The 25,864-nt window shown below is 46.3% G+C and overlaps 1 protein-coding gene across 12 annotated transcripts in view; it reads left to right on the top strand.

The window, feature by feature from the left end:
- The window catches only part of TLN2 (talin 2), a 437,549-nt gene that overhangs the window by 70,817 nt on the left and 340,868 nt on the right, over positions 1 to 25,864 (top strand). For 11 of the 12 annotated variants that reach the window (XM_045449534.1, XM_045449533.1, XM_045449530.1 and 8 more), the window contains exon 2: positions 2,328 to 2,417. The exons of the other annotated variant lie outside the window; for it this stretch is intronic. The gene's annotated coding sequence lies outside the window, so the exon portion shown is untranslated. The remainder of the gene's footprint in view (positions 1 to 2,327; positions 2,418 to 25,864) is intronic. 12 annotated transcript variants of the gene reach the window in all.

Genomic DNA, 25,864 nt, shown 5'->3' with positions numbered 1-25,864 from the left:
AGCAGGGGTCCTCAGCCACACTTACAGAGAGAAACTTCAGGGGGCTTGTGAACCCTTTGAAATTGAAGGCATTGTGTTCTTTTGGGTGAAAGAGTCACTGATACTTCAGAGGAATTTGTGGACCCTCCCTCTCCATAAGGATAAGGAATAATGTTGCCATTATGGTAGGTTTTGTTTTTTGTTTCTTGTTACTTTTTGTTCCACCTTTTTTTTTTTTTTTTTAAAGGTTTATTTTTGAGATAGCGAAAGACAGAGTTTGAGTGGGGCAGGGCCAGAGAGAGAGGGAGACACAGAATCTGAAGCAGGCTCCAAGCTGTCAGCACAGAGTCTGATGCGGGGCTCAAACTCAAGAACCGTAAGACCATATCTGAGCCAAAGTCTGATGCTTAACCCACTGAGCCACCCAGGCGCACTCCGCCCCCATTTTTTTTTTTTTTTTTTCTTAAATTTATTTATTTCGAAAAAGAGGGAGAGAGAGGTTCCAAGCAGGCTCTGTGCTGGTCAGTGCAGAGCCTGATGTGGGGCTTGAACCCACAAACCATGAGATCATGACCTGAGCTGAAACTAAGAGTCGGATGCCTACCTGACTGAGCCACCCAGGCCCGTTTTCCGTTTTCTAGGTGAATACTGGAGCTGTTGAAGACTTTGAAATAGGTTTGATCTAACTGTATGTCTGCATGGACTTGTGACATTTGCGTGTGCCTGAGTGTTGAAAGGGAAATGAACAGTAAGTCATACCGTGACTTGTCCAGGGTGGAATTCTTGACTGTGTTCCCGGTGGCCTAGCAGTCTTTACCTTTTCTTTCAAAGCTGCATTTCCTTTCTTTGACCCAGAGTAACTAGAATGCTAAATGGTGGGGGGAAATTGGGGTGGTTGCTGTAGTTTCAAAACAAATGACCTCACTGCCTAAGTTCCACTTGATGCAGGAGAAACCGTAACTTTGGCCTATAAATACTGGACCTTTGGGGAAACGGATCCAAATACCCATTTAGTGAGGGTGGGGGCAGATTGGTCCCTGCTGAAGCTAACTCCCTAGAAACAGAACACAACTATTGTTATTACGACTTCCTAGTTATTTCCTTAAGAGATAGGGCAATTTAAATTCATAATGACTGACATTTACTTCTTCAAAGTAGGCGAGTAATTATGCTTTGTATAAGCTGACTTAATGTGAGGTACCTTAAGCGTTGTTCCAGCAATGAGAGGGAATTTTTGAGTTCTGTAGCTGAGGGACACCTGAGTTTTGTCCCATTCACGTTCTTTTTATGGATGAGTTGCCTGCATGTCTGCAAAGTTAGGGGTGATGTGTCCAAGGATATGTTGACATGTCGGGGTCAGCCGGAACTAAAACCCCAGGGAAAGAGCTATTTAGATGATTATGGTTTAAATATATCGTTAGACGAAGGTTAATTTAAAAATACACTCAGAAGACTCATTTCCTAGAGAATTGGGATTTCGATCATCAATTTCATTTTAACAAAATGACCTTTGACAACAGTCTTAGGCCACCCATTTTTGAAATGTACTGCTACTTAGGGTCTCTGAGCATTTCCTGGGAGGTTTCTGGTCTCTGGGGTATATAAACCTGATGTGTGGGAACAGAGCTTTCATTTGGGTTCTGTATTCCTTCCATCTTATAAACTGAGACTTTTTAGATGTTCAGTGTTTCCCGCCCCCTACCCACCCACCCACCCACCAAAGGTTTTAGACTCCTTGTACTCAAATGCGAAAGGTTTTCTTCTCTTAAACTTTGTTTTTGAAGAAAACCAGGAGTCTCATTTTGGCTGTTGAAAGTCTTTGGGGATTACAGAGAGAGAATTTAGGGGAAGGGTTAAGATTTGGAAATGCAGGCTGTTTTGACTCGTTTTGTCGGTAAAGAGCCAGGCAGAATAAGAGTAACATTTAGAAACGTGAGTTTTATTAAGGAAGGTAATTCACAGGTACGTGTAAGCTTTCCAGACGTGGTTTCTGTGATTCCGTTCCTAGTATGGCCATTACGTGCTCCTAATTTTGGGCAAGGCAGCTCTTGTTAGAGTCTTGATTGTTCTCTTCTGTAAAGACCGGTTGGGTCCAATGCCTCCTAGGACTTGTGACAGCTGTCTGTCGGCTCCACATTGGGGGATTGGCAGATTGGATCGGGGTGTGATGGTGTCTCTCCTGACACGGAGGGCAGAGGGGAGGCCAGCAGTCTAACTGCATGGTGCTCAGAGGCCACTGGCCTTCCCTGTTGTCCTTTGCTGCCCTCTTCTAGCCTGAACCTCATCGATGTCATTCAGTATTGGGAGAACGTTGCCCTGACCTTTGTCTTTTGTCTCCTCTTTGCCAGCGTGCTGCTGTAGGGTAACATCTGGACTGGGTTCCCCGGCTCTTGGATGTCTCGCTGCCCACAAACTCCTGGAGCAACTTGTTGAAAACTGTGAGTGACCTGCGTGTTTCTACTTGGCAAGTAGCTGGAGGCCCGTGGACTCGGAGGGTGAAGGGTGGTGGCCAGGAGTCACGACCTCCAGCCGCGGCTGCCGGGCTTTCTGACACTCAACTCCAGGAGCCTTGGAAACGGCTGTGGTGACCACAGGCACGACCTTTCTGCCCCCAACCATCGTAGAGGTCACGGCCCTTCTGTATTTGCCTCCTTGGAGCTTCTTGGTTGTACCACCAGGGCAAATGTTGACAGTGCATCTTTACTTACCTACAGGAACAGGTTCTTGAGGTGGAGCAAATGCAGGTGGTGGCCCTCTGCCGACCTCCTCTTTGCCCAGATGTTGCCCCCTTCTCTGTCATGTTTGATCCTCACATTGCCCTCCCTTTTAGAGAGGCCTTATTTGACTCACTTAAAGACCCCCTCCCTCCATATTCTCTTTGTCTTTTTCTCTTGGACCCCTGCCTGCCTTTTTCTTTGCACTTAACAACAGCATTGGTCTCTTCAGTTACTTGAAAGACCACCCGTTCATATGTTTGTTCATGCAATGAATATTTGAGTATCTAGGATGTGCTGGTGGCTGAGGTAGGCACAGTCTGCTGTCCTGGCACTTCTATGAAGGAAGAAAAAGACAAAGTGAAAACTTCAGTGTCACAACCCTAAGTGGATAGATCGTTCTGTTCTGAATACAGCCGTGTCTCCTGGGGATCCAGTTAAAATGCAGATTCCTGACTGGGTGGTTCTGGGTGGGGCCTGAAATTCTGCATTTCTAGCAAGTTCCAAATGATGCCAATGCTATTGTTGTATAGATCACGCTTGGAGAAGTAAGGTGTAAGGTTCTCGAAGCATGGGACACTTGGCTTTGAGTGTGACTCTTGGGGAACGCCTCGAGAGGTGTGTCTGTCAAGCCCCCAGAGAACTGATGGAATTTTGTCTGGCCAGTCTGTCTCCCTCAGCTGCGTGAGGCTGAGTGGACTGAAACAGGAGCCCGGCTGAAAAGTACGGGAGCCTCTTACCTCACCTCTGTCCATGTGCCCCTGTCTCATTGTCATCCTAACTTGTGGTTTGGTCAGTGACCTCCGAAATGCCGTGCTTCTCAAATTTGTGCATTGAAATCCTGTGGGGTCTCTGTGCAGTGTGCCCTCTCTGTAAGTCAGCATTTCTGGAAATCAGGAGGGTGTTTTTCAAGGGCAGAGGCCATATCGACAGGGCCACCACCCTGGTTCCCAAGTGGGGTGTTGAGAGGGACCGTGCTGGCAGCTGTGTGAAACCTCCAAGCAGGCAAAGAGGCTGTGAGCGGGGTGGCTGGAGGGGTTCAGGTCACTGCTACCAAAGTAGGTGTCTTGAGTCCCGGCAATGGGCTGGCGCCGTGGTTGTTGGCGTGGGACCCTGCTGCGTCGTGGCTGGATCAGCACCGCTGCAGTCAAGATTTTCACAGGTAGTGCTGCGTCTTCCCGAGAAGCCATGTTGACACACTGCTTGAGTGATGAGCACTTTCAACAGCCATTTAAGGAGTATTCAAGGTGTACCGGGTGCCTGGCTAAGCGCCTGGCAGGTGGTTTTGTGTCTCAGCCCTCCCTCCGGCCCATGAGGTAGGCAGTCACCATTTTATAGAGGGCAAGACGGAGGCTGGGATAAAGGAATTCGCTGGCTCACACAGCAGGTGCCTTTGGGGTCCAGCCTCCTCTGTCAGATGTCATGCTGAGCTCTTCCTCCTCTGGTCTTTGCCACCTGAATCCCCACTAAAAATGGGATTTTAGGGCTGGTACCATGATGGAGTTGGTGCTGATTTGTGTTGCCTTCCATCTTCCTCTCACACCCCTGGATGTGGCCTTTCCCTGCATGTCAATGGTAAGATTTTGCTTCTGTAGGCACTCCAAAGCCCCTTGAGTCAGGGTAGGAGTTTGGTCAGTGAAGTGAGGCAGCAACGGGCAGGGCAGAGCGAGTTGTGTATTACTTTCCGACGCCACTTCTTGCCCCCCCCCCCCCCCCGGGGGTCCCCAGAGCCCGTGCTACTTCCTAGTCATCCATGGCCCATGGCTGGAAGGCAGAGGGCAAGGGGTCAGGTCCATTCAATGTGTTCTCAAGACCATTTTCTGGCCATGTTGTGGCATTTGTGCATCAGAGACCATCTCCAGGGAGCTTTACTTTGCAGAGGGTTATTTGGCCTGTCGTGGATCTCGTATGCAATTGCAGTGCTTGATGCATTTTCAGGTTTCAGTTAGTCTCCTCTGCTTTGGCCTCAAGTATATACTCCTGTGTATATCTCCCATCAAATGTAGAATTCAGTTGAACCCACTGGGTTCTGTGGCCAGGGGGGGACTCCTGGTCTGGACAGTGGTGGGAATGGTGCTGTTCAGATGGTTTTACAAACTGTTCCTCAACCCACACAAATACTTGCCCTCTGCGGTGTGGAGTGGGCCTACCCAGGAAGGGAGGGAAGGGGATCTCGAAAACCGCTCCTTCTCGCTTCTCCGGTTTTGGGGAATCATGGTTGCTTTTCCACCTGGAGTCAGGGCTCCTGCAACTGGGAGATGGGGTCCCCTCCCGGCTCAGTGATGTGATAACCTTGGCCCTTGTGTGTTTGCCTGGGCCGTGGATTCTCAGGCAGGCACCAATGATGAGCAAGTAGCTTCTGTTTTCTGGGTCTGTTTCCTCAACAGCAGAGGGGTGGAGAGGACTTTGACCTGACAGAGTTGTTAGAGACATGATGCACGTAGAGTACTGTCCACATATCACGGTTGCTCACTCCAGGGCTGGCTGAAGTGTCCTTTTCCACCTGTGTCTGGCTGCATTTCCTCCAGCTGAGCTCTTGTGTTGGAGGCCAGTTGCTTGGTAGAAATGAACCCTTTGAGAACAGGGATTATGCTTCATCCATCCTTGGGTCCCAGGGCTCAGCCCTGAGCCTTGAGCTCCAAAAACATTTGTTAAATGAACCCAACAAAGTAATTTCCTTCTTCCATTTGCTTATCTAAAGTAACCTATGTGAAGAGCAGTGAATTAATCAGCGCTGCTGATGAATCCCCCAGCAAACACTGGAGTGGGAACAGTGGTCACATTGGTCTCTGGTAATTAGAAGCTTTCACAAGTCCACACAGTGGTAGGTGTTGCCTTGCCTTTTGTGTACTTGGGACACAAGTACACTCTGGGGTCTTCAAGTATTCGTGGTAATGGGAGAGAGCAAAATGGGTGGAAGAGGTTGGATGAGTATTTCCAACATCGTTCCCTCTAACGGGTCTGTATTTTGTTAAAAAATTTTTAATGTTTATTTTTGACAGAGACAGAGCACGAGTTGGGGAGGGACAGAGAGAGAGGGTGACACAGAATCCAAAACAGCTCCAGGCTCTGAGCTGTCAGCACAGAGCCTGACGCGGGGCTCAAACTCACCAACCGTGAGATCATCATTGAGCTGAAGTCGGACATTCAACCGACTGAGCCACCCAGGCGCCCCTGTATTTTTTTTTAATTTCCTTTTACTTTACAGAGTTATGAAAGTAATTTACAACTTATTTTATTATCTAAAAAATTTTAATCATTTATTTTACAGTGAGAGAGCGAGCGAGCGTGCATGCACAGGGGAGGGGCAGAGAGAGAGGGAGACCCAGAATCCGAAGCAGGCTCCAGGCTCTGAGCTGTTAGCACAGAGTCCAATGAGGGGCTCGAACTCACGAATTTAGGAGATCGTGACCTGAGTTGAAATTGGACGCTTAACTGACTGAGCTACCGGGGTGCCCAGGACAACCTGTTATTTTAAAAGAAGGAAAGGAAAGCTGTCTAAGGGACCTACTGATCATCTATATTGATATTCCTCATATTGGTAACTTGTGTGAAGTATTGTAGCCTTTTGGGCCTGTGTTGATGCCGGACTTGGGACCTATCACCTTATTAGTACTAGACTGTACTTTTTTTTTTTTTTTAATGTTTATTTATTTTTGAGAGAGAACGAGTGGGGGAGGGGCCAAGAGAGAGGGAGACACAGAATCCCCAAAGCAGGCTCCAGGCTGTCATCACAGAGCCCAACACAGGGCTCGAACCCATGAACCGTGAAATCACGACCTGAGCTGAAGTTGGACACCTAACCAACTGAACCACCCAGGCGCCCCTCCCCCAACTTTTTTTAGGGGACAGAGATACAGGCTCCCCCCCCCGCCAATCCAAATGTAGTGCTAAATAGTACTCAGATACTAATATACTTCCTGCCTCTGCTTCAAGACTAGATTCTGTCCATGTCAATCATGACACCGTCCCAACCCTACAACCAGCATTGCTTAAAGGGCATTTGGGGTTGGGAGGGGGCGCAGAATGATATTTGCTTGCCTTCCATGGCTGAGTGCCCATGGGTACCCCCATTCCAGCAAACAGAGTTTTGCTTTTAGTACCATTTTATTACCTTGTCTGAAATCGTGGGTCCATGGTGATATCTGGTCACCATTCTTGTTCTCATTTGGGACCCTCCAGTGCATGTTTCTCTCTATTGAAAAAGGCCTAAAAAAGCAATGATTTCTAATTAACATAAAGACTCATCCAGTTTTTACCTCTCCCTCCTTGCAGGCAGAGCTCTTGCTGGTTTCAAAAACAACAAATGGTATTAACTCGCTGCTTTTTGAGAGAGGGAAAAAAATTTTCCAGGTGGCATCAGGACTGCACGTGAAGTCCTCATGGCCCTTTGTGAGAAAGCATTTTTTTTAAAAAAAATTTTTTTTTTTTTTAATTTTTTTTTTTCCAACGTTTATTTATTTTTGGGACAGAGAGAGACAGAGCATGAACGGGGGAGGGGCAGAGAGAGAGGGAGACACAGAATCGGAAACAGGCTCCAGGCTCTGAGCCATCAGCCCAGAGCCTGACGCGGGGCTCGAACTCACGGACCGCGAGATCGTGACCTGGCTGAAGTCGGACGCTTAACCGACTGCGCCACCCAGGCGCCCCTTGAGAAAGCATTTTTTAAGCCAAAAAATACAGTATAGTGTTTTGCATAACATATTTTAAGAATTGATGTGTCATAGACCTTGATGGCCTGTTAATGTAAATCTGTTAATTGTTAAAGATTTTTTTTACACGAAAAGGTGTTCTGTGACGTTTCGTTCTCCTGCTGCTGGCTGGGCTTCTTGCCTTCCCTCTCCCCATTTATTTACTCGGTAATATTGCAACCAACATTTTTGTAACACATACTTGGAGACCAAAGGGGCATTTCTGTAGGATTTCCAAGTCAAAAGACAGACACCTTTTAAAAGTTCACCTTTCAAAAGAGGATTTAATTTATGTCCCTAACAACTGTGTGAAGGCCCTCACCACCATAGAAAGTTCATCTTGAAAAGTTGTTGTGCTGTTAAAAGCCAAAAACCTACAACAAGCCTTCCAAAAAACCAACCCGACAAACAAACCATGACTGTGCCAGATCTGGGAGCTCATAGCGCTTCCGAGTCTCGAACCAGCGCGGCTTGCCAAGATGTCGTCGCTGGTTTTGCAGTTGAAGACCTCATCACACAGGCCCCCTGAACTTGGCGGGCCTCCCTGATGGCTCCTTTTCTCTGCCTCCCACCGCTTCTCGTTCATACCCGTTGGTGTTGAGTGGTTTTTCATGTCCGGGTCAGGGAGGAAAGATGTGGGTCCGGCTGGAGGTCGCTCCTTGCTGCCCGTGGCAGCCTTGGCCTCTCTCCCTTGTCCAATTCCTCTGCCTCTGTTGTTGCTCAGAGGGAAGTTCGTTGACAAGCTTGCTGGGTCCGTGCTGAGCTGTCTCTGGCTGGGGTCTCCCAGGCACCCAGAATTACTGACACTTGTCAGAAGCACATTTCTCCAGGGCCGAGTCATGGTCTCTCTCTGCAAGTCAGCAGGCATCTGAGTCAGATCTCCTGTTGAACAGCGGTGGATGATGACAGGATGTTAAAAGGCTGATAAAATTCCCCGTGGGGTGAGTTTTGCTGGCCTGCCCACCCTAAAACAGGCTGTTTGTACAGCGGCCGTACTGGGTCCTTCCAACAGATGTCTTTGGGGCCAGAACCACTTCTAGGGCAAGCCGTTGCTGTTGTATATAGGCTCTTCCCTTTAAATTTTTTTTTTTTTAATGTTTATTTACTTTTGAGAGATAGGGAAGAGCACGAGCAGGGGAGGGGCAGAAACAGAGAGACACAGAATCCACAGCAGTCTCCAGGCTCTGAGCTGTCAGCACAGGGCCCGACGTGGGGCTTGAACTCACCAACCGTGAGATCATGACGTGAGCCGAAGCCGGACGCTCAACCAACTGAGCCACCCAGGCGCCCCTAGGCTCTTCCCTTTAAAAGTGATGTTCTCTGTCTCTGGATGGATCTCCCGGGCAGCTGACCTGGTCGGCTTCGATTTTGAGTAGGTGCAGCGAAGAGCATCAAAAGTAATTAAAGCTCTTTGCTCCTGGGTCTGCCTTGACCTCCTTCTGCAGGAGCGGCTCTGGTTGGGGGCACACTCTCCACACAGTTGATGATTGAATGACAAAGTGGAAGCCCAACCAGTCTCAGCTCTAAGAAAATCGTCTTTTTTTAAAAGTTTATTTATTTTTTTTTATGTTTATTTTTGAGAGAGAAAGAGAGCGCAAGCAGGGGAGGAGCAGAGAGAGAGGGAGACGCGGAATCTGAAGCAGGCTCCGGGCTCTGAGCTGTCAGCACAGAGCAGGATGCGGGACTCGAACCCACGAACCGTGAAATCGTGACCTGAGCCAAAGTTGGATGCTTAACTGACTGAGCCACTCGGGCACCCCTCTAAGAAAACCATCTTGACCATGGCCACAAGGCTCGGCACCAGCCTTCTTAATGAGATCACATAGTCGTCAGGACAGTAGCTGTCTCCCCCAGATGTTTTCTTCAATAGAGATATTTCAGTGGGAGAACCATGCCCTCGAACGCCCTTCTGCGAGCGGAGGCAGTCACTTAAATAGAGCCCGAGTGCATCGCTGCCTCCAGGGATTACATTTGGCAGCGTTTCGTGCGACCAGCTGTGCAGCTCCCATGAGACCAAAGGGCAGTTGAATGGAGAAGATGCTAGGGAAAGTAATGAGGTGGGTGGAAGGAGGGACCATGACCTTGGTGCAGGAGCTGAATTTCCAGGGCTGAGTTTGGGCTTGGCTGTTTTGAGTTTGCAGTCCAGCTGCTGCTGCTTGGACCTGTAATGGTGAGGATGACTCAGAAATCTGGAAGGAGTCCACGGTGATTTCACTTTGGGATCAGAGGCAGCGCCCAAGCCCTCCAGGGTGGGAGTGGGGGTGGGGGGCGGGCGGTGGGGAGAGTTTTCTGATGAAGTGTGGAGCAACTTGGATGCCGGCGCCCTAGGCCCCTGGGATCTGCCAGTTAGCAACTTGGGACATAATTTATTTTTATTACTGAAAAAAGAACTCTGGTGGCAAAACATTGTACAATATAGTGGCAGATGATACAAAGTAAGTTCAGTCTGATACTTCGTTTTGTGAATTACCTTTAGAGACAGTTGGGTTGAAGTGCCAGGTTTTTTTCTGGGGGTGCCCCAGGTGGTTCTGGGAAGTTAAAAGGTGGTCTCTAGGTTTCGTTACTCCCAATTCTCAGAAAGGATGAAAACTGATTCAGGTCCAGGTGACGGAATAAGGTCTATATCCGCTTTCTACTGCTGCTATCACAGAAGACCACAGATATATTAGATTTCTAATCTGTAGAATTAGGGGTATCTCCCTGGGCTAATGTTAAGGTATGGGAAAGGCTGTTGTCCTTCTAGCGGCTGTAGGGGAGAAGCCATTTCTTTGCCTCTTCTAGCTTCTAAAGGACAACTGCTTGCCTTGGCTGGTGACCCTATTGTTCCATTTTCACATTGAGCTACGTTGTGTCTCCCTGGGGCCACAGCTGGGAAACATTCTCAGCTTTTGAGGACCTTCTGCATTCCCTTGAGACCACCTGGATACTCCAGGAAAATCTCCAGGTCCTTAAGCATATCTGCAAAGTCCGTTTTGCCATGGAATGTAACATTGTCACAGGCCCCGCAGGTGAGGTTATGTGGTGGTTCCTAGGCTTGCGGGGAGGTTAGTTGCTGAAACAGGTTCAAGGATCTATGTGTGGTGACTGATCAGGGCCCTAGTCTTGTCCTTCCTGTTGTTGGCTGTCCTGTGTGATACCCTTTGGAGGTGGAATGGTTTCTGTCTCAGGCTGTACCCTTTGTTACAGCCTGTTTGTCCCAGGATAAGAGGCTGTTGGCCAGAGGAAAACAAAAAGAGCCCTTCTTTCCCATGGGGAGAGGGGGGCAGAAGCATGGGATTGGGGTGAGTGGCTGCAGTCTGAGTTCTGCCCTGTGGTAGAGTAGTTGAGGGGGAATCTGATGCCATTGCACTGATGGGGGTCTGTTGTCAAAGCTTCTTGTGCCAAGGCACAGACACAAGTGAGCTAGCTTGAATGAAGTGGTGTTCAGAAGGTATGTATTGAAGCTAACCTTTTTTGAGCATTTGCTATGTACTTGGGAAGAGCACACTGGGGACCCCCCCTCCCCCTGCCCATGTATGTTTAATTGTGCTTGCTCTCTGAGAAGCAGCTCTCAGGTATTTCCGTATGGTTCCAGACCTTCTCTGCTTAACAAAACCAGATCAGCTCTCCTGCCTACACTTCCTATGGAGACAGCACACTTGAAGCTCTCTGTTTTGCTCACTACCTCACAGCTTCCTGGCTCACTCCTTGTATCTCCATTTCGAATTGCTAGGAGACCAATGTAAATGGCTGAGCTTGAGCCAGGTGTCCATTGGCTTGGAGATGGAGGAAGGGCATAGTCCCTTGGTTCTGTTGGGTGAGTAGATGGTGACAGAGAAGTGTAGTATGGGGAGGGGGCCTTGCCTTATTTGACTGATGTTACTGTGGAAACGTTTTGCACTTGAATTTGTGTTGTGTTGAAAGACTGTATTTTGAAATAACTTCAAACTTAGAGAAAAGTTGCAAGAGCAATACAAAGAACTCCCACAGAGCCAAAATGTAAGTGATCAGGTACAAATATCTTACAACCCTTGCTTGATCATTCTCTTCATCACTTGTGTTTTCTGAGCCATTCGAAAATTACATCCTAACGCGTCACTTCTAAATGTTTTCCCTAGTAACGAGAACCTTTCTTTACTAAGACTATGTTAGAGAGCAAGAGAGAGAGCGTGCTGAGTGGGGGAGGGACAGAGGCGGGGCATGCTCAGCGTGCAGCCTCATGCGGGCTCTATCTCACAATCCTGAGATCCTGGCCTGAGCCAAAATCAGGAGTCGGATGCTCAATCAACTGAGCTACCCAGGCATCCCAGAGCCTTTCTTTTTATAACCCATTCAATTTGTAAAAACCAGACGTAGAACATTGGTCTATTACTGAATATATAGTTGATTTCAAATTTTGCCACTTGTCACAGTAATGTCCTTCATAGAAATTCTTGCGCCCAACCTAGGGTTCAACCCAGGATTCTGCAAACTGTGTGCAGTTTAATGTCTCTTTAGTTTTGTTGTTGGGAACAGTTGCTCTGCCCTTTTTTTTCTTCCTTATACGATAAGGACATTTTTAAATATCGTGGGCCAATTATTTTTTAGCAGTTTGAGTTTGTAGAATTCCTCATTTGATTTCTCATGGTTAAATGTATTTTTGTCAGGAATGCTATGTAAATGAGGCTTTGCCTCTTAGTGTATCACGTTGGGAGGCACGCGATGTCATTTTGTCCCGAGACGACCATGTTAGCTTTGTTCCCGTGGTTAATATGGTGGTGATCTCGTGTGTTGGATCTGTGGGTTCTAGAGGAGCTGAGTGTTTGAGGCTGGGCATTTAAAGGGGACCTTCTTTAAAATTGTGTCTGCTTTGCAAGTGCTTTTGGCACAAGGGATTTTCCTGAAGTGGACACTCTTGTTCCCTGCAAGGTGTGCTCTTGAATATAGTTAGAAAGGCTGATGTCTTCTGAGCCTGCAGCTCATTGTGAGGAAGAACTTGCCTGGGGTTGGAACGACATGACCTCTGCTCTTGTGCCAAGGGTAAGCACCATCGCAGAGGTGTGAACAGTACATTCCCTTTGACTGCATCTGATTGTGCTGGCTGCCTCCGGATTACCTAGAAGTGGAAGAGAGATGAGGACACGGGCTCTCTTCCTTTCGCACGCTTGACCGGTCTGCAAATGCTAACGGTGACGGTCCAGATGCAGCAGCCACTGCGTTTCTTTCCTGTGGATCTCTTGTCGTGAGACATGGACTCCAGGTTGGCCTGATGAGGCTGGCATTTTGTATGTGGCTGGCATTTCAGGCTGGTAAGACCCATGATGGTTGTTGCCTTTCCACTGATGATGGGATTCCTTATAAATGCGATTTTCAAGATGCTGGAGGCTGCCCACGTGGAAAGTATGTGCTTCTCAGAGCTCTGGAAACTTCCACTTTGATTTTGACCAGTCTCACCCTGGATTAGTGCTTCGCAAACTTGTTCCAGTTCAACTGTTGTTATGTTGGGCCATCATCTGTTGGACGTTTGACCTGGTTGACCTCTCTCCATCTGTTGTTCCCTCTGGTTACTACAGAAACAAACAAAATGACTGCATGCAATCCACTTGAGGATTAATAGGGAAAATGGTACTTTCTATAAATCTAGTACATCAAATCTAATAGATCAATATAAATGATCCAAAATACTCCTGAGCAACAGTATATCCCGGCTATCTTAGTACACTGCTAAAAAAAAAATAAAAGTGGGACCACATAAAGGAGTAAGACTTGGGTAGTATCCTTGAGGTGGGGGTTTTAAATGAAAGTGGCCGTTATTATGGCTTGATTTATGGATTGATTTGTTTCTTAATTTTTTTTTTTTTTTTTTATAGACCTGGGAAGTTGTAACGCCTGTGCTTATTTGCGGGGGTTATCTCTGCGTGACTTGGGACACGTTTGCCCGTGTCCTCAGAAGAATCAGCAGTGACAGTGGACCTTTAGCACATACCGAAGACAGCTGCTTGGAAAATTAAATATGCCTGGGCATAGATTCCCAGAGGTGGTGCTTGAGCCTGAATTAGAGTAAAAATTGTAGGCAGCCTTAGGAAAACTAGATGTAGAGACACTCCATCTTCCACAAAAGGAAGTTAATAATTTAGTTCCTTATCCTGTGCTTTGGCATCACAAAGTGCCTCTCAGGGCTGTGCGTGTTCTTAATTTTTAAAGACACGGGTATGTCATTTGCTTTTCTACTTTGGGAGTTATGCATGAAGAGGGGACTTAGGTCAAGTGCTTGCCACCCCCTTTTTTTTTTTTTTTTTTAATGTCCAGTCTTCTGTGCCTAATACAGAAAGACTAAGTAGGTATGCCCTAATGCTGGTCCTGGGTGGGGAGTGGGTGTTGGGGAAGGTGTGGGAAGGGAAGCTGAGGTTGATGGAATAGGAGTAAGATGTTCAGGAAATGAAAAAAAAAAAAAAAAGGCATTGAGAAGATAGATCTAGGCTAAATGGAAAGTAACCTGATGGCAATGCAGTGGTGCCCCTTTTATTTTGGTGTCTTACAGGAAGAAGGAATTGAGAATGAGCAAATGTTCCAAATGATTGAAGTCTCTTCCCCCTGCCCCACCCCCGCCCCCACCCCCTTGCCATAACAGGCAAAACTGTTTTTCTCGGAAATGTCTGAAGTATATTTATGTGCTCTGATACTTGAAGAAGTAGGAGATAATATCGTTGGCCTTTTCCTTGTGATTCAAAATTCTCTGCTGGGTCCCAGTAGTAGCTGTTTGTCAGGAGACCCGGGTTGTTGCCCTCTGACATGTCCCATCTCATTTGACCATCTCTGAGTCTGCCTCTGGCTGGAATCCCTGTAATTGTGCCGTTGAGATAGTACCGGGGCTTCAGGCAGGATATAAAATTTCCGGGATATATCCAATAATCAAGTTGATTTTGGCCTCAGAGAGATAGCCCTCCTGTGACTTCATGCACATGGGCCTGGTGATGGGCGTTGGCTTAGTGCTTGAAAGTGTTTTCTGGTTGCTCAGGGTCGGTGGCTGTTAGGTGCCCAGGACATAAACTACAGAAAATAGGCAATAGGGAGAGGCCCATGCCATTGAAGGATGGTTTTTATTGCTTCCGTTTCCCAAGGTGGGGTTGGGATGAGGGGCGAGCACACCCCTTAGGAAGCATCAGGGTAGCCAGGAGGTAGAAGATAGGAGTGAGGAGAAAGCCTTGGGCAGCACTTTTATTGGGGCTTCCACAGGAAAGGCAAGGTCGGGGCCAAGAGTTGAGGACTGGCTGGTTGGGATAATCCCAGTGGGCTTTGGGCCATAGAGATGATGTCTGTGGTGCCTGGCCCTGGCATGACTTAGGGCAGGGGAAGTGAGGCTTGGTGCTTGACAGTTGGAAAAAGAGGCTGCTGGGGGGGTGGGGGGGTGCGGGTGGGTGTAGACTCTAGATTGGTTGTGTTGTATATGAAAGGCATTGTCCTGGCTGAGACCTTTGCTGTCTCTAAGAATTAGCTAGCCCTGGGAGGGGTAGTCTCTCTCCAGGTCTAGAAGGCTTTCAAGTGCCAGAGTATCAAGAATATAGAAAGTAGAGTTAATATAATTGGTTCTGTGGTGAATGGATGCCACACTGACCAATCCAGAGTCTGAGATAAAGCAGGAAGAACAGTGGCCCCGTAACGGATGGGTTGAAGTTGCTGATTGTCCAACGTGCAGATTCTTTTCAGACTTCTTTGGGGTCATTACCATCCTCTGCTCTAACTCTGTGGCTTAAGCACAGTGGGAACCACACCTGACTACAACGTTCTGGTAGAGGTGTCCTCGTCAGTGAAAGGCATTTCCTCTGTTCTCTGCCTTATTGAGGAATGTACTTGAAGCTGGATGAAGCCTCATTTCATTAAGGAAAAGTAAGCAAATAACTAGCCTTTGAGGACTAGGGAAAGGAGAAGGCTGGGCTGCTAGGGAATTGGTTTTCCTCTCATTTCCTTTTCATTATGTATAGATTTCAATAATGTACCAAATGTCTAGCAGTCATTTTATGAGCAGGCTAAGTTCTTCAAAGGTATTGGACAATTTTGGTTTACTGTGTGAGTAATACATGGTATTACAGGTGGAATAGAAAATTCACATGGGCAAAAGAAAATAAAAATTACCCTATAATCCTGCCATTGGGAGGTATCTTCTGTTTGAAAAAAATTTTTTTCAATATACAAGTAGCTTTTTGTGATTCTTCTTTAAAGAGCATTTCCCCCTCCACCCCCCGCCGTAGCTAGATGCTTTCCAAATAATGAAATTCATAAATGAAAATGTACATCTATTTTTCCTTAATTCAAATAATTGCCTTCTTTGAGGGTGGGATTCTTGTAATCTGGTAACTTTATAAATTCTGACAGCTCGAATGACCTCACTTTGAGGGGGTGCTCTGGAAAGAGTGTAAGAGCCCGGGACGATGTTCTGGCGACCTTCCCAGTGTATTATGTTGGAGAATTTGGGGTGTTTATGTGGCTTTCTTGTAAGGGGTTGAAGGACTGGAAATGTGGAAATAACTTACTAGCATTGGATTTGGGCTCCCTTCTGCCTTCTTGGGGACATGGAGTAGGATGTTTGTAGTTCATAGCTGAAAAGCCATATAATGGACATAAATCATGATCTGGGAAGTATGGTCCCTGAACAGCTGTCGGCCAGCTGCTGCATTGGTAACTCACCAAAAACAGTAAGCTTTCATCTCAGAATGTTTAATTGTATCAGAAGCCATGCGGCCAGACAGTTGTCATACGGATCTGGGTTCAAATCTTGCCGGTACCATCTAATGGCTTTGCGAATACAGGCCAGTGACAAAACTCTTGAACTTGTTTGCTCAGTTGGGAAATGCTAGTAACCTACCCATCTTACTGGATTGCTGTGAGAAGGGCATTGAAGGAGATAATACACGTGAAGGCCCGAGCACCATGCCTGGCTCTTAATACTCAGGCGGTAAGTTACTATCTTCCTCTCCCGTATCCTGCCTTTCTATGATTTTTATGACTGTAGCAGGGTTTGAGCAGATTATTGTCAGGAGTGACTCTGTTCTGGGCATGCCTTACAAAAAGGTAACCCAGTTCCGTGTGACCACTGCCCCTTTTATTCTCCACATAATCTGGTCCAACACAGGACTAGCAAAGTCTAATGTAAGGTAGACACTGAATGTCCATGTCTAAAAGAAGGGAGGATCCTGGTGAAGAAGGTTGTTCTTATATCTAAATCAGGGATGTACTCTCTCTACTCTCTGGATGATGCTGGGATTCCTTTATTTCCAAGAACCAAAATTGGGGCCAAAGGACAGGAGAAATGCCAAGAGGGTATCAAGTGCAGTTTCCTCCTCCTGCTTTTACCATCTTGAATTATCCCAAGACTTCCAAGACCCCTGAGCTGGTATGTTCCCTTGCAGTTTTGGTGGGGGGAGCACAGCCAAGGGGGCACCCTGGCCCCATAGTCCTTTGCTCAGGGCTGACTTTGCCCAGGGCCGAGGTTGTACGTGGGCCCTTGGAGAAAATTAATTGCCATGTCTGCTTCAGGCTGGATCTCAGCTGGCAGGTCTTGGGGGGTTTTAAACAAAAGCATGAGCCTCTCCAGAAGTAGATTAGGTAGATGTCCATTCAAGCAGGGGATTTGTACATGTTAATTCTCAGAGCAGATATCTGACCGGGAAAGGACTGTGTGACCTTATTTAGAAAAAAGGCTACACTTTGTTAACCTTTATTCCCTAAAGAAGGAAAAAATCATTACATGGCAGAAGTTCAGGCCCCATGGGGGATTTTCTGGATGATTCTTCATTTCAAGAATCTTGTTTCCATAGACATGATAGAATTATCAGTAACTTCTGCTTATCCCCACTGCATACTCTTTAAGTTGGAAAAAAGAAAACTGTGCGTATTTCTTGTATAGCTTAGGCTTTTGTCTCTTCCTTCCCAGGCTTAGCAGTTAAGGATATTGTTGTAAACGAAAGAAGGAAAGAAGACAATCCTTTGAAAAGATCCTGCTTGGTACCCCCCTCCCCACCCCCATGCTTGTTCATTACTGGTAAGTGGGGAGTCGCTTGTGAGCAGATGCTCTCCGACAGCTGAACAAGTGATGTGGGGCCCCGAGAGCCTGTCATTTCAGCTCGTCCTCCAAACGTGGCTCAGATGCTGCCCCCTCCTGACGCTGTTCCAGGGCACCCTGCCCCCAGCTTAGCCCTCCTCCCTGTCTGTTCCCGTAAGCTGTTCACATCTAATACCGAGAAGTCAGTGGAGTAAGGGAGATGGTGCTGATGTGAACCAAGAAGACTGGAGTCCAAAGGCCGATTTCACCACCTCCCAGCTGTGCAACTGGGCTTCTGAGCCTGGATGTTTTTCATTGCACTTCCGATTGTAATGTGTGCTGCCTTCTCAGTCTCCCAGCTAGACAACTGAACTCCTGGAAGACAGGATGTTGTTCATCCTGTTATTTCCAGTCATTTATCTAGTCTTTCATTTCTTTATACAATTACCCTCCTAGGACCCTAAGAATAGAGATGAATGTGATACGTTGTGGCACGTGGTAGGAATTACAAGCTGCTCCTGCCTTTTTTTTTTTTTTTTTTTTTCCTCCTGGAATGCACATACGTAGTTAGGAAAGCTTTGGAGGATTGCCTGAGCGGCTCAGTCAGTTGAGCATCCAACTCTTGATTTTGGTTCCTGTCATGATTCTAGGATCGGGAGATCGAGCCCCTCGTGCAGCTCGAGACCGCTTGGGATTCTCCCTCTCCCCTGCCTGTGTGTTCTCTCTTTAAAATTAAAAAAAGCTTTGGATCTTTGTCCCCAGAAAATTCATGAAAAGGGAGCAGAACAGGGCCCTGCCTGTTGACCTTGCATGTAGCACTTTTGAGACCAGTCTTAGGAAAGCTTCTTATGGGAAAAGGTATTTCCAAGTTGAGGGATAAAGTGAGATCTCCCTGTTGAAAATTTTCCTGCCCTCTGCCAGGATAAACAAGAAAGAGAGGGGGATCAGGGGATATAACTTTTATTTTTTTTTTTTTTTAAATTTTTTTTTTTTCAACGTTTATTTATTTTTGGGACAGAGAGAGACAGAGCATGAACCGGGGAGGGGCAGAGAGAGAGGGAGACACAGAATCGGAAACAGGCTCCAGGCTCCGAGCCATCAGCCCAGAGCCTGATGCGGGGCTCGAACTCACGGACCGCGAGATCGTGACCTGGCTGAAGTCGGACGCTTAACCGACTGCGCCACCCAGGCGCCCCAGGGGATATAACTTTTAATGAGATGAGTAGAAATTGAGAGCAAGAGGCTGAATACATGGCACAGAATCTGAAGTGCCTTGTTAAGTGGAGAGTGGATATAATGATGGTGTTTCAAATGGGCTCAGCTTTATCACCTTACTCTACCTGGAGAGGCTAAACTATGATGACTCTTCATTTTGCAGAAGCAACTTCATGTGAGAAAGCCCTGAAGGACCGCATTCCACTTGATCCCTTTTATTAACAAAATTGTACTTTGCAGCAAGGTGGGGTGTGGCTGGGGAGCCCTTTCAAGACTGGAGCCTGGAGGCTTCGGGCTGGTTAATTGCATGTTTGCTTTTTGGCTTTCCAGTCTTTCATCATGGATGACCCCTTATCTGTAATTTCTAGGCCAAAAAAAAAAAAAAAATCTACTTTTCTTCTTGATGTTTTATGAAGCTAAACAGACAGTGATAACAATCTAAGCACTGGGTTTGGGAGGCAGTTAAATGGATAAAAAGGGTCAGGATGGATTCGCCTACAGTTGTCAGCCCATGGAAGCTGTGTCCATGCATCGCCATGACTGAGTTGAGCAGTGTGGCCAGCTTGGCTGGGTGTCTTATTCCTGACTCGTTTTCCCCATATATCTTCCACAGCTGCTGGCTTTGTCTGTCTATAGAGAGGACGGGCTCATTGGTTGGGCTCAGAGATGAGCTGGGTGAACGAATTCTCAGAATGCCCACTTGGCTATGGCTCATGGAGCTTGGTTATACCTCACAACCACCTATACAGCTGAGATGAGATGTCAGGCGACCCCGTATTCTAAGACTCGGGCTCCCTAGGTTTCAGTTGAAGATGGGAATTGGTGTCATTACAGAGCCCCGTGTGTGACGAAGGGACTCATTCAGGACCGAGGACCATTGGCTCCCCTGACCTTCCCCGTTCAGTGTGTGGGCCCGTGGGTCCAGCAGCATCTGTGTTACCTGGTAGCTTACTCAAAATGCAGGCGCTCTGGCTCCACTCAGGCTTTGTACATGAGGACCTGCTGTTGAACAGGTCAGCAGGGGATGTGTGTGCTTGTTCAGGTTTGAGAACCACTGCTCCCATATGGTATTGTGGTAGGATTAGTGCTTGATTGTTCCTGGAAGTGTAATATTGACTGAATGCATTTTCTTCTTAAGTAGGCTCCATGCCCAACATGGGGCTTGAACTCCTGACCCTGAGATTAAGAGTTGAGCGCTCTACTGACCCAGCCAGCCAGGCGCCCCTGCATTTTCAGCTACTGTCAGTGCTTTTCCTCCAAAGGATTTGGCTATAATTTACATAAATCAGTTTAAAAAAAATGAGGATATATGAATCCTCTCTCTGGGTTATGACTTTTATTCTTAGTTGATTTGCCTTCTATTGTCCACACACACATTCTCTGTTTCAGTTAAATGTTCTTAAGCTGTAAAACAAACTGTGTTCTGGAACCAAATAGGGAGGATGGTTTGTGCTCTATATTCGTGATCTCTGTCTCTTTGCCAAGAGCCTTGGGCTATGTCTCCCTCCCCCCAGATGATGATTTGCTCCTTTTCTGGGCTATGAGTCCCCTTAACGAGTGACTATCACTGCATTTACCACAGTATGTTGAAATTCTTGTTGACATTTCTGATGTCCATGGAGATGAGGCCCTTCTTTACTCACAGCTGCATCCCTTGTTACTAGGGCAGACTTGAAGCATAGTAGGGATTCCATGAATGTTTCCTGGGGAAATCAATGAGTGGCATTAATAGTTAAATCTGGGGGAGGAGAGTGAGGGTTCCTTAATTTTCTATTGGAAATGATAGACTTGATTGAAGAAGTTGAAATCTATGGAGGTGAAACAAAATTAAGCTAATGAGGTGGACCTTCTGCCAGATTGTTAGAATGGCTCTTCAGGACCTCTTTGGGTGAACTGCATGCTAATTGGTATTTTTCTCCACTACTTCTGGAACTTGCCATCTTAGGGAGGCAGGGTTCTTGCTTCTTAGATGAGAAGCTGTTTCCAGGGCCAGCAGTTTCTCTGGTTGATGACATTTGAAAAGCGTTCCTCTGAGTTCTGTCCTGATGTTGCCGTCCCTCAGAACTCAACTCGCCGTGGGTCACTCGAGGATAACAAGGGTCTCATATGATGATGATGTTTTTTCCCTGGGTGGGAGTTTATGCTGAGAGAGACTCCACTCTGCTAATATAACTTGAAGCAATTTATAATTGAAAACATGTATTTACTGAAAGTTAAAAAAAAAAAAAAAAGTGGGGGTGGGGTGCATTCCAGTGCCTATGTTCTTTCCTTAGTGATGGGGCTGTAGGTATTATCTGTATTGAGGTGCATTCTGGCTCCTCAGTGCTGATGCCTGAGCACTGAAGGTCTTCTACTTGGCGGTTGAGAACTAAAGAAATAAGCTCAAGCTTTCTGTCTTGAGAAGTCACAGTCTAGAATTATATACCAATTACAAATAAGAATGAGATTGTTTTTTTTCAATTAAATGTTCTGGTACTTGAGTCTAACACGAATGTGCTTTTCTAAATATTTCTTGGTAGGTTTAGGATGTGTTGGCATTTTTTCCTACACAGTGGGCATCACCCAGTGACCCAGCCTGTGAGGTTATGCTCAGACTTGGTGTCTTGAAAGTCACTCAAAGACTCATAAGCTATTGATTTTTATACTTGGAGTCACTATTTGAAATAACACAGAAGCTGGCGGACAAACCCTGTGTGTTGGAAGTGACTGAAAGCTATCTGTGGCTTTCTAAGGAGCTTGGATAATGTGAAGCAGTGCTAGCAAATAAAATAAAGATTCTAGGTGAAACCACAAAGCCATCTCCATGCGAGCGTCATGGTGGAGTGAGGTGTTTAACGTGGTGTGAACTTGCTAGATAACAGGTTCTTGATCTTGCAAGCTCTTAAACTGGTTTCATTTAAGTGCTTTAGAAATCCTACTTTGATTCTTCTTTGAAAAAGTGTTCTAGAACGATGTTTGTCCTGAGGATTCTGATTCGTCATCATGTAATGCTGTTGTGGTGTACCAAGTGAGTGGGGGTAAAACTGTCGATCCCACAAAGCATGGCCCCGAGCCTCTTGGTCAGTTTTAGGGCTGACTCTTGGAGCTCCTTTTTTTTCTCTTCTTCTTTTTTTTTTTTTTTCCTAGCGTTATTATTTATTTTGAGAGACAGCAAGCACGAGCAGGGGAGGGGCAGGGAGAGAGGGAGAAAGAGGATCCCAAGCAGGCTCCACGCTGCCAGCATGGAGCCTGATGTGGGGCTTGAACTCACAAACGGTGAGATCATGGCCTGAGCTGAAACCAAGAGTCGGACACTTAAACAACTGAGCCACCAGGGTGTCCCTCTTGGGGTTTTTTTAAGCGCCCTATGGTCAGTGGTAGGTTCTCCCACAGTCAGCTTCTCTGTCCTTTCTTGTCTCCTTAGTGGCTCCCTGGCAAAAGTGCACTTGGCAAGTTTATGGGGAATTAGGGACACGAAATGATCAAAGGTTACGAGTTCAGCCAAGAGTGGATTGGTTTTCACCAGAAAGTGCGGGGACTGTGAGGCAATCTCTCGATGTGCCAGAAGAAATTTTTAAGATCAGGTTTGGGGTCGGTGGCTTTGTCTTGGAGAGCTGGGATAGCCAGGAGTCTAACCTGTATCCGAGTATCCATCACTGGAGTGTGAGGTAATTTGGGTGCCACGTGATTCCCGCAACCTTGTAGAATGTTTTCCACAAAACTGGCTTATTACTAGTAGAATGTTTTCCCTTAAAGATGAGTTCTTCTTATGGATAAGTATTACTAATCCATTACATTTTAGGAAGGGCATGGGGGGGGGTGGGTAGCGTATGGAAGGCATGAAATATTATTAAAAGAGGGGCTGGTGTGGCTGGGGGGCTCAGTCAGTGTTTCATTGTGAAACACCTGAGCATCAGACATGGGCTCAGGTCATGATCTGACTCATAGGTTGGAGCCCCACATGGGGCTCTCTGCTGCCAGTGCAGAGTCTGCTTCAGATCCTCTGCGCCATCCCCCGCCCTCCCCCCCACATGCATGTGCTTTCTCTCTCTCGCTCAAAAGTAAACTTAAAAAAAAAAAATTAAACCTTTAAAAAATTTGGCAAAGCTTTTAAAGGAACGGATACGCTCAGGAGAGCCGCCTAAGGGTTATTGTTAAGCAGAACAGAGATCTGTTCCTGGTATATAGGGGAGTCTGAAACCATTCATGATGAAATGACCAGTGGAAGACAGGATTTGATCTTAGCTACTCGTGGCTTTCAGACAGAGTTAGACATGCTGTGCTGACTTCATGAGGGAGTCTAGGAATAACGCGACAGATATTTTTTTCTGGGCTTACATCTATATTTGCAATCTGTCATGATGCTCCCTGGGACGTTATTTGACTTACTGAAAAAAAAAAAAAAAAAAAGAAAAAAAAAAAAAGAATAGGGAAATGGCCTGGATAGGACTTGAAACCAGGCTTCCTTTAAGCAAACATTTTGAAATGGAGAAGGTGGTACGGAAGTGCCAACTAAGTGTAGTTGGCCAAAATTTGCCATTCCTTACACATTCTTTATCAAATTCTTTGCAAACAACAATTCCTGTGAGAATAAGAGGAACGAATATCCAAAATGGATGGTGGCCATTTGATTTTTTTTTTTTTTTTTTTATGTCTAAAATGAATGGAAAAGGGTTTTCCTGGCCAAAATGGCTCTATAGAACACATAGGGGAACAAATACTCATTGTGTCCACTGTGCCCAGTTAAATAGGCATTGTGGCTGGCCTCCATACCACAAAACAAGAGGACTGCATCGCCATGGATCAAACCGGGGTCCCTTTGGGCAAGGGCAGCGTGACTTGCGGTGGCCTGGTACTTTCTGAACAGGCAGGCTCACGGTAGGTAAACCTAAAGCGAGGCAAGAGGAAAAAAGGGTTTTGTGGACTAAAATGCCCTTAAAATGGCCGAGAAAGACCAGGGGTATCTATTGTGGCAATCTGAAGCCCTGTCAGCACCGACTTGAGTTGAGGCACAATGTGAAATTCCTTCTTGAGGGAGGGCTGTGGGGAAAGGAATTTTTGCATCAATTGGATACCTTTCCCCTGCTATTTAATATGCATGTTCTTCTTGAGCAGTTAAAGATGCAGAAGAAAGATAGCATTGTTTAAAAACCGTTCTCACAGGCCCCTCTTGGCCATCTTTTCTGAACTTGGAGGCCCTGCCACAGTCCATATGTCAACATGATTTTGATGTTGAGATTTTTGGTAACTTGAGGGGACTTGCCAGCTTGCCAGAGCGCTTCTGTTGCTCATGAACAGTGCCACTGAAAAAGGCATTTCGTGCAAGTTTGGAGTTTACAAAGAGACTGCTTAAAGGTGCAATGGCAGTTTGCTAGGGGGCATGGTACAGATCATTCCAGTGAGCACAAGACAAAGGATCTTTTTCAAAAGGCTGAAAGAGATTGAGACAGGTAAGCTTCCTTCTATGCTTTAAATAAAGGAGGAGCTTTTGTCTCTGCTCCTTGCTTTCATTTGGCCAGAGAAAATGGGTTGGGCCACCTGCGCACCCTCAGGGCTATATTCATCCCTTCTATTCCCTTTCATCCTGAGCAGGTCATGTATGTTTTGCTTGGCCTGGGTTTGTCAAATAAGCCTTTGGGGAAGGCTGGGTGGATGGACATCCGCGATGGGCCATGGAGAACGTCCATCAATTCTGTCCCTGCAAGGTCTCTACTGAAGGGGCCACCCTCCCACAAGGGTGTTGGATACTACCTTTATTTGTTGGATTGGCTCTTCCAGAGATGAAGCTTGCCCTTATATTGTCCCGGAAAAACCTTAATTCTTGGTCGGAGCTTTTCATGATTCTAAATCGTAAGGCCACCTACTGTGCTATGGGAATGGCTGAAGTGACTTCAAGTGATTCCCAGGAAGGAAAAGACAGAGATAGAGGGATACATTTACACTGAAGGGAGTGGGCCTCTGGAAGATGGTTGTTGCTTTAATTGGATGTAGTTACACCAGCAGGATTTTACAGTAGTAAATGATTTTATGCTATACCTAATGAAGGCTCGATGATCTTTTAATATTACTAAGTTTTGATTATCTGTTTTGAAGGGATCTAATAAAGGCTTGACTAAAATTTTTCGACAGGATTATTTCTCAGAGGACTGGTGACTGAGCATTATTTCTGCAGAGGGTCAAGTACTAAGACACTGGCTGAAAACCAACTAAGGGTAGTTGGGGCATAGTTGGGCCAGTGGAGACACAGCATGGCATGTGGCTTGGCTTTGTGATCTTTATTGCTGTGTTCTGTCCTATGCCTACGATGGGCCTGGTGGGAGGCCCAGTGACAGGTGGCTGTGTCTTAAAGAATATGCTGGTCTAATGTTACAAGTTTCTTCAGCTGAAGGAAGCTTTACGGAATTTAGGGGCCTTATTCCTGTTGACAAGGCTTCTACTTCCTTCTTTCTTTTTAAGACAAAATAAGCATTGTCTTTCTAGGAAAGGGCGTTCTAGCTTGAATTTACTAAATTGGACAACTTTTCTTAAATTCCTTCAAAACGTGGAGTTGCCAAAACAAATGCTTCCGCTTGAGAGGATATGAATGGAGTTTATTTTTTTAAGCTTTGAAGTTTCTGAGGAGGAAAGCTGTCTTTGACATAACGGGAAAAGCCAAGGGTAGGGAGTCAGCCAAGATGGCAAGCCTATGCCACCAACTGATAGATGACCTTGGACAAGTTGCTCTGGGCACCGGGTTCTTTGCCAGAGGCACCAGGCCTCGTAAGATATGGGTTTTTCTTAAACCTTGAATTTTAGAAAGGAATGAACTGCAGTTAGGACTCGAAAATTAGTTGTCACAACTGTATTGATCCATAAAGACTGAAGTTGTATCATACATTGCATGGTTTCTGGCCCACCTGGAGGAGAGTAAGGGGTATCATCTATGGCTCTGGATCTAGGTTTGGAGACAGAATTTGAAGACATGAACACACAGGCATGCTGGGAGAACAGCCACTTGGAAAAAGGCAAGTCAGTGTGAAATACAAAGGCTGGGTGATAAATAGTCTTGGACTTGGGTTTTCATGTCACCTTTGTCTCCCTTCTTATGCTTGAGTGTTTGGTAACAACATTGAGGCTGAGCCTTTGATTTTAGCTGTCGTGGATCCCAGAGATGAGCTAGAGGAAAACCATTGTGTGAAGCTCAGAAGGTTTTGACTTCACAGCTCTGTTGGCTATGTTAGCAAATACTCCTTGATGAGCTGGCCACTGTGATCCGTACTACCTGGATTTACGTCGCCTGTCTTTGAGCT

The sequence above is a fragment of the Leopardus geoffroyi genome, chromosome B3, assembly GCF_018350155.1.
Source record: "Leopardus geoffroyi isolate Oge1 chromosome B3, O.geoffroyi_Oge1_pat1.0, whole genome shotgun sequence".
In the NCBI taxonomy this organism is placed as follows: Eukaryota; Metazoa; Chordata; class Mammalia; order Carnivora; family Felidae; genus Leopardus; species Leopardus geoffroyi.
Note: the sequence above shows the minus strand (reverse complement) of the source record. Positions and strands in the feature narration are given on the sequence as shown.